Genomic DNA, 15,218 nt, shown 5'->3' with positions numbered 1-15,218 from the left:
GGATTTCTTTCCTTCTGGGTAGATACCCAGTAATGGGATTGCAGGATCAAATGGGAGGTCTAGCTTGAGTGCTTTGAGGTTTCTCCATACTTCCTTCCAGAAAGGTTGTACTAGCTTACAGTCCCACCAGCAGTGTAAAAGTGTTCCCTTCTCTCCACATCCACGCCAGCATCTGCAGTTTTGAGATTTTGTGATGTGGGCCATTCTCACTGGGGTTAGATGATATCTCAGGGTTGTTTTGATTTGCATTTCTCTAATATATAGAGATGAGGAACATTTTTTCATGTGTTTGTTAGCCATCGGTCTGTCGTCTTTAGAGAAAGTTCTATTCATGTCTCTTGCCCATTGATATAAGGGATTGTTGGCTTTTTTCATGTGGATTAATTTGAGTTCTCTATAGATCCTAGTTATCAAGCTTTTGTCTGATTGAAAATATGCAAATATCCTTTCCCATTCTGTAGGTTGTCTCTTTGCTTTGGTTATTGTCTCCTTAGCTGTACAGAAGCTTTTCAGTTTAATGAAGTCCCCTTTGTTTATTTTTGTTGTTGTTGCAATTGCCATGGCAGTCTTCTTCATGAAGTCTTTCCCCAGGCCAATATCTTCCAGTGTTTTTCCTATGCTTTCTTGGAGGATTTTTATTGTTTCATGCCTTAAGTTTAAGTCCTTTATCCATCTTGAATCAATTTTTGTGAGTGGGGAAAGGTGTGGGTCCAGTTTCAGCCTTTTACATGTAGACATCCAGTTCTCCCAACACAATTTATTGAATAGGGAATCTTTCCCCCAATGTTTGGTTTATCAAAGATTAGGTGGTTGTAAAATGTTAGTTTCATTTCTTGGTTTTCAATTCGATTCCAAGTGTCTATGTCTCTGTTTTTGTGCCAGTACCATGCTGTCTTGAGCACTATGGCTTTGTAGTACAGACTACAATCTGGTATGCTGATGCCCCCAGCTTTATTTTTGTTACAGAGAACTGCCTTAGCTATATGGGATTTTTTCTGGTTCCATACAAAACGCAGAATCATGTTTTCCAAATCTTGAAAGTACGATGTTGGTATTTTGATAGGAATGGCATTGAATAGGTAGATTGCTTTGGGAAGTATAGACATTTTAACAATGTTGATTCTTCCCAGCCATGAGAATGGTATGTTCTTCCATTTGTTAACATCCTCTGCTATTTCCTTTCTGAGGATTTCATAGTTTTCTTTATAGAGGTCCTTCACCTCCTTCCTTAGGTATATTCCTAGGTATTTCATTTTCTTTGAAACTATGGTGAAGGGAGTTGTGTCCTTAATTAGCTTCTCATCTTCACTGTTATTGGTGTACACAAAGGCTACTGACTTATGGACATTGATTTTATATCCTGAAACATTACTGTATTTTTTGATGACTTCTAGGAGTCTTGTGGTTGAGTCTTTGGGGTTCTCTAAGTATAAGATCATGTCTTCAGCAAAGAGGGAGAGTTTGACCTCCTCTGCTCCCATTTGGATTCCCTTTATTTCCTTGTCTTGCCTAATTGTATTGGCTAGAACTTCCAGCACTACGTTGAATAGTAAAGGTGACAGAGGACAACCTTGTCTGGTTCCAGTTCTAAGAGGAAAAGCTTTCAGCTTTACTCCATTCAGTAAAATATTGGCTATGGGTTTGTCATAGATAGCTTCAATCAGTTTTAGAAATGTGCCACCTATGCCTATACTCTTCAGTGTTCTAATTAGAAAAGGATGCTGGATTTTATCAAATGCTTTTTCTGCATCTATTGAGAGGATCATGTGATCTTTATTTTTGCCTCTGTTAATATGGTGGATAACGTTTATAGACTTGCGTATGTTAAACCAGCCTTGCATCCCTGGGATGAAGCCTACTTGATCATGATGAATGACTTCTTTGATGATAAGCTGTAATCTATTGGCTAGGATTTTGTTGAGAATTTTTGTGTCTATGTTCATGAGTGAGATTGGTCAGAAATTCTCCTTTTTGTTTGGGTCTTTTCCTGGTTTTGGTATCAGGGTGATGTTTGCTTCATAGAATGTGTTGGGGAAGATTCCTTCTTCCTCAGTTTTTTGGAATAATTTCTGCAGTACAGGAATAAGCTCTTCCTTGAAGGTTTGATAGAATTCTGGAGTGAAGCCATCTGGACCAGGGCATTTTTTGGTTGGAAGCTTTTTTATTGTTTCTTTGATCTCAGTGCTTGAAATTGGTCTGTTCAGGAGCTCTATTTCTTCCTGGCTAAGTCTAGGGAGAGGGTGTGATTCCAAATATTGATCCATTTCTTTCACATTGTCAAATTTCTGGGCATAGAGTTTCTGGTAGTATTCAGAGATGATCTCTTGTATCTCTGTGGGATCAGTTGTTATTTCCCCTTTATCATTTCTGATTGAGGTTACTAGAGATTTTACTTTTCTATTCCTCGTTAGTCTGGCCAATGGTTTATCTATTTTATTTATTTTTTCAAAAAACCAACTCCTTGTTTCATTAATTTTCTGAATGATTCTTTTGTTTTCAATTTCATTGATCTCTGATTTGATTTTGGATATTTCTTTTCTTCTACTGAGTTTAGGCTTAGATTGTTCTTTTTCCAATTCCATAAGATCTCTTGTGAGATTGTTGATGTGCTCTCTTTCTTTTTTTTTTTTTTTTTTTTTTTTTTTGTAGAGACAGAGTCTCACTTTATGGCCCTCGGTAGAGTGCCATGGCCTCACACAGCTCACAGCAACCTCCAACTCCTGGGCTTAAGCGATTCTCTTGCCTCAGCCTCCCGAGTAGCTGGGACTACAGGCGCCCGCCACAACGCCCGGCTATTTTTTGGTTGCAGTTTGGCCGGGGCCGAGTTTGAACCCGCCACCCTCGGTATATGGGGCCGGTGCCTTACCGACTGAGCCACAGGCGCCGCCCTGATGTGCTCTCTTTCTGTTTTTCGAATGTAGGCATCTAAAGTGATGAATTTTCCTCTCAAAACTGCTTTTGCAGTATCCCAGAGGTTTTGGTAGCTAGTGTCTTCATTGTTGTTATGCTGAAGGAAGTTAATGATTTCCTGTTTTATTTCTTCCTGCACCCATCTGTTATTCAACAGAAGATTGTTTAATTTCCATGCCTTTGGGTGGGGTCGAGCGTTTTTGTTAGAGTTGAGTTCCACCTTTAGTGCCTTATGGTCTGAGAAGATACAAGGTAAAATTTCAATTCTTTTGATTCTGTTGATATTTGTTTTGTGTCCCAGGATATGATTAATTTTGGAGAATGTTCCATGGGGTGACGAGAAGAATGTATATTCTTTATCTTTGGGATGGAGTGTTCTATATGCGTCTATCAAGCACAGTTGTTCTAGGGTCTCATTTAAGTCTCTTATATCCTTGTTTAATTTCTGTTTAGAGGATCTGTCCAGCTCTGTAAGAGGAGTGTTAAGGTCCCCTGTTATTATGGTATTATCAGATATCATATTGCTCAGACTGAGTAAGGTCTGTTTCAAGAATCTGGGAGCATTTAAATTGGGTGCATAGATATTTAGAATTGAAATGTCTTCTTGTTGTATTTTTCCCTTGACCAATATAAAGTGACCATCTTTGTCTTTTTTCACTTTAGTTGCTTTAAATCCACATGTATCTGAAAATAAGATTGCAACTCCTCTTTTCTTCTGAATTCCATTTGCCTGAAAAATTGTCTTCCAACCCTTGACTCGGAGCTTTAATTTGTCTTTTGAAGCCAGGTGTGTTTCTTGCAGACAGCAAATGGATGGCTTGTGTTTTTTAATCCAGTCAACCAATCTATGTCTCTTCAGTGGGGAATTCAAGCCATTAACATTTATTGAGATAATTGATAAGTGTGGTAGTATTCTATTTGTCTTATTTTGTGAGAGTCCATTGCTTAGTTTTGTCTTTTGCATCAGTGTGGAGGTTTGGTTCTGTCCTTTAATTTCTGAGTTCTTACTTTGCTGCTGATCCATTGTGGTGGTCAGTGTGCAGAACAGGTTGAAGTATTTCCTGTAGAACTGGTCTTGTTGTGGCGAATTTCCTCAATGTTTGTATATCCGTAAATGATTTGATTTCTCCGTCAATTTTGAAGCTTAGCTTAGCAGGGTACAGAATTCTGGGCTGGAAATTGTTCTGTTTAAGTAGATTAAAGGTAAATGACCCTTGTCTTCTTGCTTGGAAAGCTTCATTAGAGAAGTCTGCGGTCACTCTGATGGATTTGCCCCTGTAGGTCAACTGGCGCTTACTCCTGGCAGCTTGCAGAATCTTTTCTTTTGTCTTGACTTTGGACAGGTTCATCACAATGTGTCTTGGAGAAGCTCGGTTAGAGTTGAGGCGACCTGGGGTCCGATAGCCCTCTGAAAGCAGTGTGTCAGAATCTTTGGTGATATTTGGGAAATTTTCTTTTATAATATTCTCTAGTATGGCTTCCATTCCTCTGGGGCATTCTTCTTCCCCTTCTGGAATTCCTAGAACTCGTATGTTGGAACGCTTCATAAAGTCCCATAATTCTGACAGTGAACGTTCTGCTTTCTCTCTCTTCTTTTCTGCCTCTTTTACTATCTGCGTTATCTCAAAAACTTTGTCTTCTACCTCTGAAATTCTTTCTTCTGCATGGTCTAACCTGTTGCTGATACTTTCCATTGCATCTTTAAGTTCCCTGATTGACTGTTTCATTTCCTTCAGCTCTGCTATATCCTTTTTATATTCTTCATATCGTTCATCTCTGATTTGATTCTGTTTTTGTATTTCCTTTTGGTTATTTTCCACTTTATTAGCAGTTTCCTTCATTGTTTCCATCATTTATTTCCTTGTTTTCAACATATATATTCTAAATTCCCTTTCTGTCATTCCTAACATTTCTGTATAGGTGGAATCCTCTGTAGTAGCTACCTCATGGTCCCTTGGCGGGGTTGTTCTGGACTGGTTCTTCATGTTGCCTGGAGTTTTCTGCTGATTCTTCCTCATGGGTGATTTCTTTTATCTGTTTCCTTGCCCTAATTTTCCTTTCACTTCCTCTTGCTCTTTAAGTTCTCGTGCCTGTGGACTAAGGGTTATAGGACCAGAAGGGTGAGAAGGTTGAAGAGCAAAAAAGGGATGAAAGAAAGGAGGACCGAGTGATAAGAAAAAAAAAAAGAAAAATAGAGAAAGGAGAGGGGTTGGGTAAAAGGAATATTGACAAAAAGAAGAGAGGCACAGAAAGAGGGAGACAGAGCAATATAGATGTACAGTAGGGTACTTTGATACAACCTTAAAAAAAAACCACCTTCTGGGGGTGCCCAGTTGGGTGGTTCCCTTGAGGTCAGCAGCTCTTTGCTAACCTGATCAGACACAGTACCCCACCTACACCAAGTAGAGAGGAAAGACAAAAATGCTATAAATCAAATCAAAACAAGCAAACAGAAAACTTTACGGGATAAAATTGGGTAGAAAACCAAATAATAGCAGTAGAAACACTAACAAAAATGAAGTTCTAATTATTGAAATAGGCAGCAATAGGAAATTATAATTAAACTAGAAAAATTGAGAAAGAAAAAGGATCTGTATGGAAAAGGTTGAACTTAAAAAACAAAACAACAATCCACAACATCAAAATAAACCAAAAAAACAACCAAACCAAAAAAAAAAACACAACCAAAAACAAAGCAGTATGTATATGTTATTGAATATTGTCTGGGCATCACATGGTCTTCTGGGGTATGAGATGTTAATCACAGTTCTGATACGACTGGAGGCTGCTAGTTTCTCAAACCCCAGCAGGTAGACACCCTAAATCTCTCTTCAGCCCACTTAAAAGGCACTTTGAACTTGTTCACTTACTGAGCAGAAGCTTTCTCAGGGAAGTGCTTGTCGCTGGAATCACTGCTGAAGTGGCTATCCACTTACCCTGTGTTTCAAAACTGGTCTCCCTCTGCCCCCGAGGGTTAGGGCTGCAAGGCGGCTCAGACCCCGCCCTTAGGCTACTTGGTTGCTGGGTTACCAGCTCCCACCCAATTCCAGCTCTGCGACCCTGAGGGCGGAGCTTGCCGGGGCAAATCACTCACAATGTCTGCCTGTGACCCAGAGCCAAACACTATTAGCTCCGTCTGGCTCTACGGCTCAGACTGGGGCCCTAGACAAAAGCACTCCCGCTCAGGCTCTCCCCAAGGCAGTTCAGCTGAGTGCCAAGTCCGAAGACACCAAAACAGTTCACAGGTAAGGCCCTTCTGGTTTGCAGTCTCGCTGCTACTGAACTTACAGTTGCGGGCGGGTTTAGACGGATTGAACACACGCGACCACTTGCCGGTTTTCCACTGTTTTAGTCCTCCTTTTGGGGTCCAGAAGTCTCTCGCTGAATCCCTGTATCCTCTCAGGGGTGATGATAGGCTGATCTCACTAGCCAGAGATGCCTGGAGTCCTATATCCCCAGACTCACGGTGCCCAGATGCAAGGAAGCTGTTACTTGGCTGCCATCTTGCTCCGCTCCTTCTTTGGTTTTCTGCAGAAGACATTTTGAAGAGAAAGATTTCCCTGTGCAGATTCCTTAGCCACACCGACCCTCTATATATACATTGTCTCTGAAAATAATACTGTGTAAAATGATAATGATGGATTGTATTTTTTTTCCAAGTATAGGGGTGATATGTTCATGATATATTGCCAAAAGAATGACCTATGTAAGTATATCATTTGACTATGGTGTTCTGAAAAGAATTCTGTACCAAGAGCCCTAAAACTTGCCCAGCCATTGACTAGCTTCACTTGTCATCTAAGGCAAAATTGTGCACCATTCAGAGAGTTTCTTAAATGATAGAATGGAAGTCTAAATTAGATGTTCTGAAGATTTTTTCCTACTTCACCAGTATATGATTCTTTGAAACTGTGTCTTATTTTTAGGATTCAATTAAAAATTAGAAGATAAGGGAGGGTGATTGGCAGCATCTCAACTAACACCACAATGTGAGGGTGTTCTACACACCCCCTGGGGGAAGGGCTCAATTTCAACTTGAAGTTTACCTTAGAATTGAAAACATTGTAACCTAAACATTTGTACCCTCATATTCATCTGAAATTTTAAAAGATTACAGAATAATTTTAATGAGAAAATAGATTACTAATTGAATAAATACATTAATCAGGAAATTTTTAAACACCTGTAATGCTTTAACAAATGCTGTCATCTATTAAAGCCAATTTTTATTTTATGTATTTGCTTTTGTTAGGGGTTATAAACTCAGGACACTGAAATCGGATATGCCTGGATTGCACTTTACTCCAGTAATTCTGCCATTATTACTCCAAATTAATTAAATTATGTTTCTGAATTCTTTTGTCTGTAAAATGGGGAAAATATTAAAGTTGTTGACATGTTGGAATTAAATAATTCCTATTAAGATTTAATCCCAATGCCTGGAACATAGTAGGAATTCAATAATAACACTATTTGTATTTGTAAAGAGATCGATTCTTTTTTTAAAAAAGGTATTGATATCATTATGGAGAACTTTTTACTACATTTACCAATTTTGTCAAATCAGTCTGCATTATATACAATTTGGTGCTGTCACATTTGGAATAGATAATAAACCTAGTATTTATTGAGTGTGACAAATTCTGTAAATACTTCAAAGGCATTTGAAACATTTATGCCTGTGAGAGAACAATTAATATCCCTGTTGTATAAACTAGGGCACTGGAACACAGTCATTTGCTAAAGGTCACACCACCAAGAAATGGCAGAGTTAGGTATAAACCCAAGGATTCTGACTTCGGAACTGAGCTATTAATAAGTATACTTTTTGTCTCTCAGTCTGAAATTTTAGCAAGCACAATCATAGATGTAAAGTCCCACAAGTACCATGACGTCCTCCTGCTTCCCGTAGAAACAGTAAGTCCCACAGTTATTTTGAGGAACTTGAAATGTGACCACTTGTTCTGGGTAGAATTCAGGGCACAGAGATGTTGGAGATGAAGTGCTGTAAAGAGAAGGAGTAGCATTCTACAAAAACAGAGCTACGGGGACTCCACAATTTCCAGGCAAACTTCTCATTTGCATCTGTACCTGCTGTTCTAGCATTTAATAGCCCCAGCATGGTTTTAGTACCCTCAAATAGGATTGCTAATTAACGTGAGAGTAACGCTGATTTAAAACCCACAAGTTTGCCATTATAAATCTCCCCCCAAAATGCATCAAGATTACTCCTTGTGAGATACTGTGACAACTGATTCAATCCTGAAGTTTTGTTTCACAGCTACTTACCTAAGTAAGGGGTATGTGTGGGGAAGTTACTTATAAATCTATGTAAGTATACGTAATTAGGTGTGTATATGGAAAAAGTAATAGTATCCAGAAATTTATCTTGAGAAGGGAAGGAAAAACCGGTAGTTCCTTATAATTTTAGGTAGATAATTTAAATTTTCTAAATTTTATTTTTTTATTTATTTATTGAGACAGAGTCTAACTAAATGTGTTGCCCCAGGTAGAGTGCCGTGGCATCACAGGTCACAGCAACCTCAAACTCTTGGGTTTAAGCGATTCTCTTGCCTCAGCCTCCCGAGTAGCTGGGACTACAGGTGCCCGCCACAATGCCCAGCAATTTTTTTCTTGCAATTGTCATTATTGTTTTGCTGGCCTGGGCTGGATTTGAACCCACCAGCCTCGGAGTATGTGGCCAATGCTGTAACCACTGATCTACAGGTGCCAAGCCTAAACTTTCTAAATTTAAAAAATATTTCAAGGAATGTTTTAGATGTTTGATTTCCATTGAACATTTAAGGTACAGGTATTTATTATAAAATCTCTTTAGTTACAAGGTTCCATAAAAAATCAGAAGTCAAGGTACAAAAATATTCAAAAGTCAACTAACCACTTAAAACTAAGTTTTAATTGGGCAGCACCCATAGCTCAGTGGGTAGGGTGCCAGCCACATACACTGAGGCTGGCAGGTTCGAACCCTAACCCAGGCCAGCTAAAACAGCAATGACAACTGCAAAAACAAACAAATAACCGGGTGTTGTGGCAGGCACCTGTAGTCCCAGTTACTTGGGAGGCTGAGACAAGAGAATCACTTGAGCCCTAGAGTTTGAGGTTGCTGTGAGCTGTGACGCCAGCCACTGTACTCTACCCAGGGCAACAGCTTGTGACTCTGTCTCAAAAAACAAAACAAAACTAAGTTTTCATTTAATTCCACCTGGAAGATTAACATTAGCAACTGTCCTGGAAAGCTGATAAACAAATTATAGTACATTGATACAGTGTAATACTCCTCAGCAATAAAAACAAACTACTGATACATATAAAAATATGGATGAGTAGCCGGGCATTGTGGCCGGTGCCTGTAGTCCCAGCTGCTCGGGAGGCTGAGGCAAGAGAATCGCTTAGGCCCAGGAGTTGGAGGTTGCTGTGAGCTGTGTGAGGCCACGGCACTCTACCGAGGGCCATAAAGTGAGACTCTGTCTCTACAAAAAAAAAAGAAAATATATGGATGAGGTTCAAAAGCATTAAGTGAAAGAAGCTGAATGTCGATAAGTAAACCAAAAGAAATGTGATCAATGGTTTATGGGGACTTGGAGAGATTAACTGTAAAGAGACATTAGGGAACTTTTGGCAGGGGTGGAAATAATTTATGGATTAATTATTAAGGTTACATGACTACATATATTTTTCAAAACTCCTAGAATTGTCTTTCTAAAGAAAAATAACTTTTGCTGTAAGTTACACCTCAGTAAACCTTATGGGAGGTGGGGGAAGAATGAAAGAAGGAGAGAGAAAATGAGAAAGAGGCTCAGATGGACTGAATGAAAACCAAATTCAATATGTGAATCTTGATCAGAGTCTGGTTCAAAACAAAGTGGCTAAAAAGAGAACTAGGCAACAAGTAGAAAATCAAAGCATTAACTGATTATCAGGTGACAGAGAATTATATAAGTTTTTTTAGGCATTATAGCATAATTGTGTTTATGTAATACATTGTCCTCACTCTTAGGGTCTACATTAAAGTATTTAGGGTTAAAATATTTGTAAGTGCTTTGTAATGTTCAATCAAAAAGAAATTGAGATAATTAAATAAGTATGGCAAAATGGTAAGTGTTATTGACCCTAGGTGCTTAATAATACAATAGGTGTTTATTAATACTATTCTTTCAAGTTCTCGGTATGATTGAAATCTTTCATTGTAAAATCATGTGGGAAAGTGATAATAAAAATCTTGGAGATTTTAAAACTTTTTTTAAGAACATTTATTATTCTGCAAAAGTGAAAATATCAGCAAATTACTATCATATAGCTTTGTCATAATCCCAAAATGAATTTTTTTTACAATGTATACCAATTATAGCTTAAAATTTGCTAAGGTAAAATAAACTTACTTTTATAATTTTAGTTTTATTGTCTAAATATTTTTAATTTTTATTGCCAAATGTGGTCCCAGTGGCTAAGTAAGTTCACTTTAAGTAGCCTATATTCATTTATTTTTTGAGACAATCTCACTTTGTTGCTCTCATCAGAGTGCTATGGTGTCACAGCTCACAGCAATCTCAAACTCATGGGCCTCAGCCTCACAAGTAGCTATTTTCAGACATGAGGTCTCCCTCTGGCTCAAGCTGGTCTCCAAACAGTGACCTCAGGCAATCCACCCACCTTGGCCTCCCAGAGTGCTCAGATTATAGGTGTGAGCCACTGTGCCCACCCCTTAAGTAGCCATTTGACAAAATTATTCTCAGATAGAAATGCTATCCTAGACCATAATTGCCAAGTTAATAAAGCATACTTGCAATGTGTAAGTAGGTAGCAGCAACGTTCACAAAAACACAGTTTTACAGAAGGGTGAGTGTTAAGGTCTGCAATGAGCCCTTACTTGTAAAGTTCTGTATAAATTAACAGACCTCCACATTTCTGAAATTGCCTTTCTGTCAACCACTTAATACTTGGTTGCAATTATATTTTATTGTTTCTCTTAATCCAAGAACAACAAATGACACTAGATTCTACAGTCTCTTCTGTATCCTATAGTCAAAATAGTTCTTAACTCACAAAACTGAACTTTGTTGCTGAAAACGCATTTAGATTTTCAAAAGCTTAATAATGTAGTTTGTTAGCCTTGAAAAATTTAAATTACTTTGAGTAAAAATTGGTAAATAATATAGGTCATAGGTTTGAAATTTCAGGCAGCTATTGGTGTATATAAGGTAGTATGAAACCCTAAAAATGATTGTGTAACCTGAAACCATGCAAAGAGGTCTTAATAATCAATGAGGAAAATTCTGGGTGTTTCATGACCTTTAAATGTATGGAGAAATGAAAAAAAGGATAAAACATTTATTTACCACATTGTAAGTTTAGTATCAATACATTGTAATTTAATTAGAAACATTAAGAATTAAAGTGCTTTAGCTCTTTGTAAAAAAAGTTATCAAGCGGCTCAGTGCCCATAGCACAGTGGTTAAGGTGCCAGCCACATACACCAAGGGTGGAGGGCTCTAACCTGGCCCAGGCCAGCTAAAAAAAAACAACAACACTGACAACTGCAACAAAACATAGCTGGGTGTTGTGGTGGGTACCTGTAGTCCCAGCTACTTGGGATGCTGAGGCAAAAGAATCACTTAAGCCCAAGAGTTTGAGGTTGCTGTTAGCTGTGACACCATGGCACTCTACCAAGGGCTGTACATAGTGAGACTCTGTCTCAACGAAACAAAACAAAGTTATCGAGAGTAGTTTGAACAGTGCCTGCATTTTTATCAGCTATAACTTATAATACAGAGTAAGCATCTTTTCATGAATTGTCATACTACCTGCTAAATTTGGATTGATAGGCATGGTGGCTCAAGCATGTAAACACAACCTTGGGAAACTGAGGCAGGAGGATCAAAAGACAGTAGGAATTTAAAGTTGCAGTGAACTATGATGATGCCACTGTACTCTAGTCTGAGAGTGCAAGACCCTATCCCAAACAACAAAAGCATATATCTGGCATTATATACGAGATATTTATGAATTCAAGGGTCTGTGGAAACTCATAAAATGACAGAACTGTAGCTTTCTCCCAGTAAGAGATTTTATAACAAAAGTTGGATGAAATAGGAAGATAAAGTATAAGCAAAGACACGGGGGCAAAAATGGTGTTATGACACATGAAATCTGTCTGATATTGAAAACCATTCATGTTGTCAAAATGGGACTAGATTATAGGGCACCCTCGATATCAGAATAACTTTTTACTTATTGCATAGGTGATGGGGAACTGTATCAATCAAATCAATTACTTGGAATAGAATCCATGATAGCTAGTTTAGGTAAAAAGGGGTCTACTGTTAGGCATTTAACAGCTAACAGAACTGTTCAGAGGGATGAAGACAGTGTACTTTGGACTTTCAGTAATGATTCCCAAAGACTCACTATTGAATTAAACCACCTAGAGGCAGCTGCTTTTTCTACAATGACAAGGTGATCTATAAACTGGGGAAGCTAATGCTAATGCTAAGGTCTCCAAAACTGTACTTAACCATGCAATCAGGAAGCTGCCACAATTACAAAACTGCCACCTTATGGAAGCCACCACAAATAAGAATCTGCCAATCAGTGTGGCCTCAGAACCACACCCATACAATGAAATGCACATACAAACTGACATCCCACTGCTTAACTATCAACACCCATAAAACGAGTGATCAGGGCAGCACCTGTGGCTCAGTGAGTAGGGCGCTGGCCCCATATACTGAGGGTGATGGGTTCACACCCAGCCGTGGCCAAACTGCAACAAAAGAATAGCCGGGCATTGTGGCAGGTGCCTGTAGTCCCAGCTACTCCGGAGGCTGAGGCAACAGAATCAGCTAAGCCCAACACTGGAGGTTGCTGTGAGCTGTGACGCCACAGCAGTCTACTGAGGGCAACAAAGTGAGACTCTGTCTCAAAACATATAAGCAAACCAAAAAATAAATAGTGATCAGACACCCAGGCTTCTGACAACATTGCCACAGAAAAATCAGATGCTCATGCCTCTAATCCTGGCACTCTGGGTAGCTGAGGAGGGTGGATTGCTTGAGCTCAGGAGTTCAAGACCAGCCTGAACAAGACCAGGACCCCATCTTTCCTGAAAATAGAAAACCTAATGGGGTGTTATGGCAGGCGCCTTTAGTCCTAGCTACTTGGGAGGCTGAGGGAGGAGAATCACTTGAGCCCAGGAGTCTGGGGTTGCTGTGAACTGTGATGACAACTCAGCACTCAACCCAGGGTGATACAGTGAGACTCTGCCTCAAAAAAGAAAGGAAGGAAGGAAGGAAGGAAGGAAGGAAGGAAGGAAGGAGAAAATCAGATGCCTACAGAACATACTTGTCTTTTCATTAGTTAGGAAAACCAAAGGCAGTATTAAGAATGACGTTTGCCTCCCTTCTGTCTTGCCCATTGTGTTGGATGTGTCCCAGTCTTCACTGCAGAGAAGTCTGGGAAATGTGGCTTTTATCTTTTCAGCCTCTGCAGTAAAGAATTGCATACTGGAGGGCGGCACCTGTGGCTCAGTGAGTAGGGCGCCGGTCCCATATGCCGGAGGTGGCGGGTTCAAACCCAGCCCCGGCCAAAAAAAAAAAAAAAAAAGTAGTTTAAAAAAAAAAAAAAAAAGAATTGCATACTGGAAAGGTTGGAATGGATGTTCAGCACTAATCCACCTTATTCCCTAAAAAACCACTGAAGGATTATAAATTAATTGGAAGAAAAATCTTTATATGTACCAAGTTTGAAATGGTTAAACTAATTTATTGTTATGCCTCCCAAACTATCTCCCACCCTGAAATTTCCAGTTTCTAGTGAAGCTACCATTATTCTGTGATTTACCTAGTTTGGAAACCAGTGTCCATATCTAGCTGGCATTCCAAAATATATATATATCTCAATAATATAAATGATACCTATACTACAAAAATAGTGTGAACTAGAAAGAACTCTTATTACTTTAGGAGTGACTTCTTGTACTGAAAATTATAATTAAACTATTGTGACAGAGTTACTAATATAATTTCCATAGAAATAATTACTCATTTGTTTTCTGTGTTAGAAGACTTCAGGGAAACATTTCCATGGTAATTCTTAGGCAAACGGGGTGGAAAACCCCATCCTGGGTATCTGAGAATCTCTGGGGTTATGACATTATGATGTGCATTTTATTCATTGAAAATGGTGCTTTCTTCTATCATAATACAGATTGTATTAGATTCATAACAGTCAATACTGAGCTTTAAGTATTGCACATAATGGCTAAAATTGAAGTTGTATTCTTCAGTTATGGATTATAAACATAAATGTATTCAGTTCAAATATTTTTGAAATCAGCTGGGCACCTGTAGCACAGTGGTGACAGCACCAGCCATATACACTGAAGTTATATTTGAACCCAGCCTAGATCTGCCAAACAATGACAACTACAACAAGAAATGGCTGGGCATTTTGACGGGTGCCTGTAGTCCCAACTACTTGGGAGGCTGAGGCAAGATAATTTCTTGAGCCCAAGAGTTTGAGGTTCCTGTGAGCTGGGACACCATGGCACTCTACCAAGGGTGACATAGTGAGACTCTGTATCAAAGAAAAAAGAAACCAAATATTTGAAATCTACTGAAATGAATTGTGATATATATGGCAATAAATCATCGATAGATAGTAAGTAAAACAAAGGTCAAAATGTGGTGAGGGGGGAGCAAAGCCTCCTGTTCAGACGTAGAATTGATTGAATTCTAAGAAGTAAATAGTAATGTACATTAGAGAGCTTTAGCTGTTGTAAAAATGGGTGGTCATTGGCTTGAATGGCGTTATACCATAGAGGACTCAAAACTGCACTGAGATTTTTGGTTTATGTGAGTCAATATTATACTCCATCCAAAGTTGTTGAGTAAATTTGACATATAACCTGATTTATAACAAGCTCCTGTGACACAGATGCTGCTGATGGCTGTGAATAATAGTTTGGTTCTCATGTATTTTCAATTGTTGCATCGTAACATGATTGTTTTACATGACAACAGAAGAATCACATGTCAACCCATGGTCACATATATCAGAAAAATGAAACTTCTGTCACAATGGGGGCTAACAATTCTCTAAATTAGAATCATATTTTTAACTCATATTCATTATATAAATGATATTGCAATCTACTTATCAACTGCTATTTAAAACAGTCTCTCCCCTTGAAGAACTCATTTTCCTGTTGATACAAAATGTATACCAATAACTAAAATATAAGGCAAATATTGTAATAAATGTGCAAAATGCTATGGGTATACAGAAGAGTAATA

Source organism: Nycticebus coucang, chromosome 10 (genome assembly GCF_027406575.1).
Source record: "Nycticebus coucang isolate mNycCou1 chromosome 10, mNycCou1.pri, whole genome shotgun sequence".
Classification (NCBI taxonomy): Eukaryota; Metazoa; Chordata; class Mammalia; order Primates; family Lorisidae; genus Nycticebus; species Nycticebus coucang.
The sequence above is the reverse complement of the archived record's forward strand: the minus strand, read 5'-3'. Positions refer to the sequence as shown.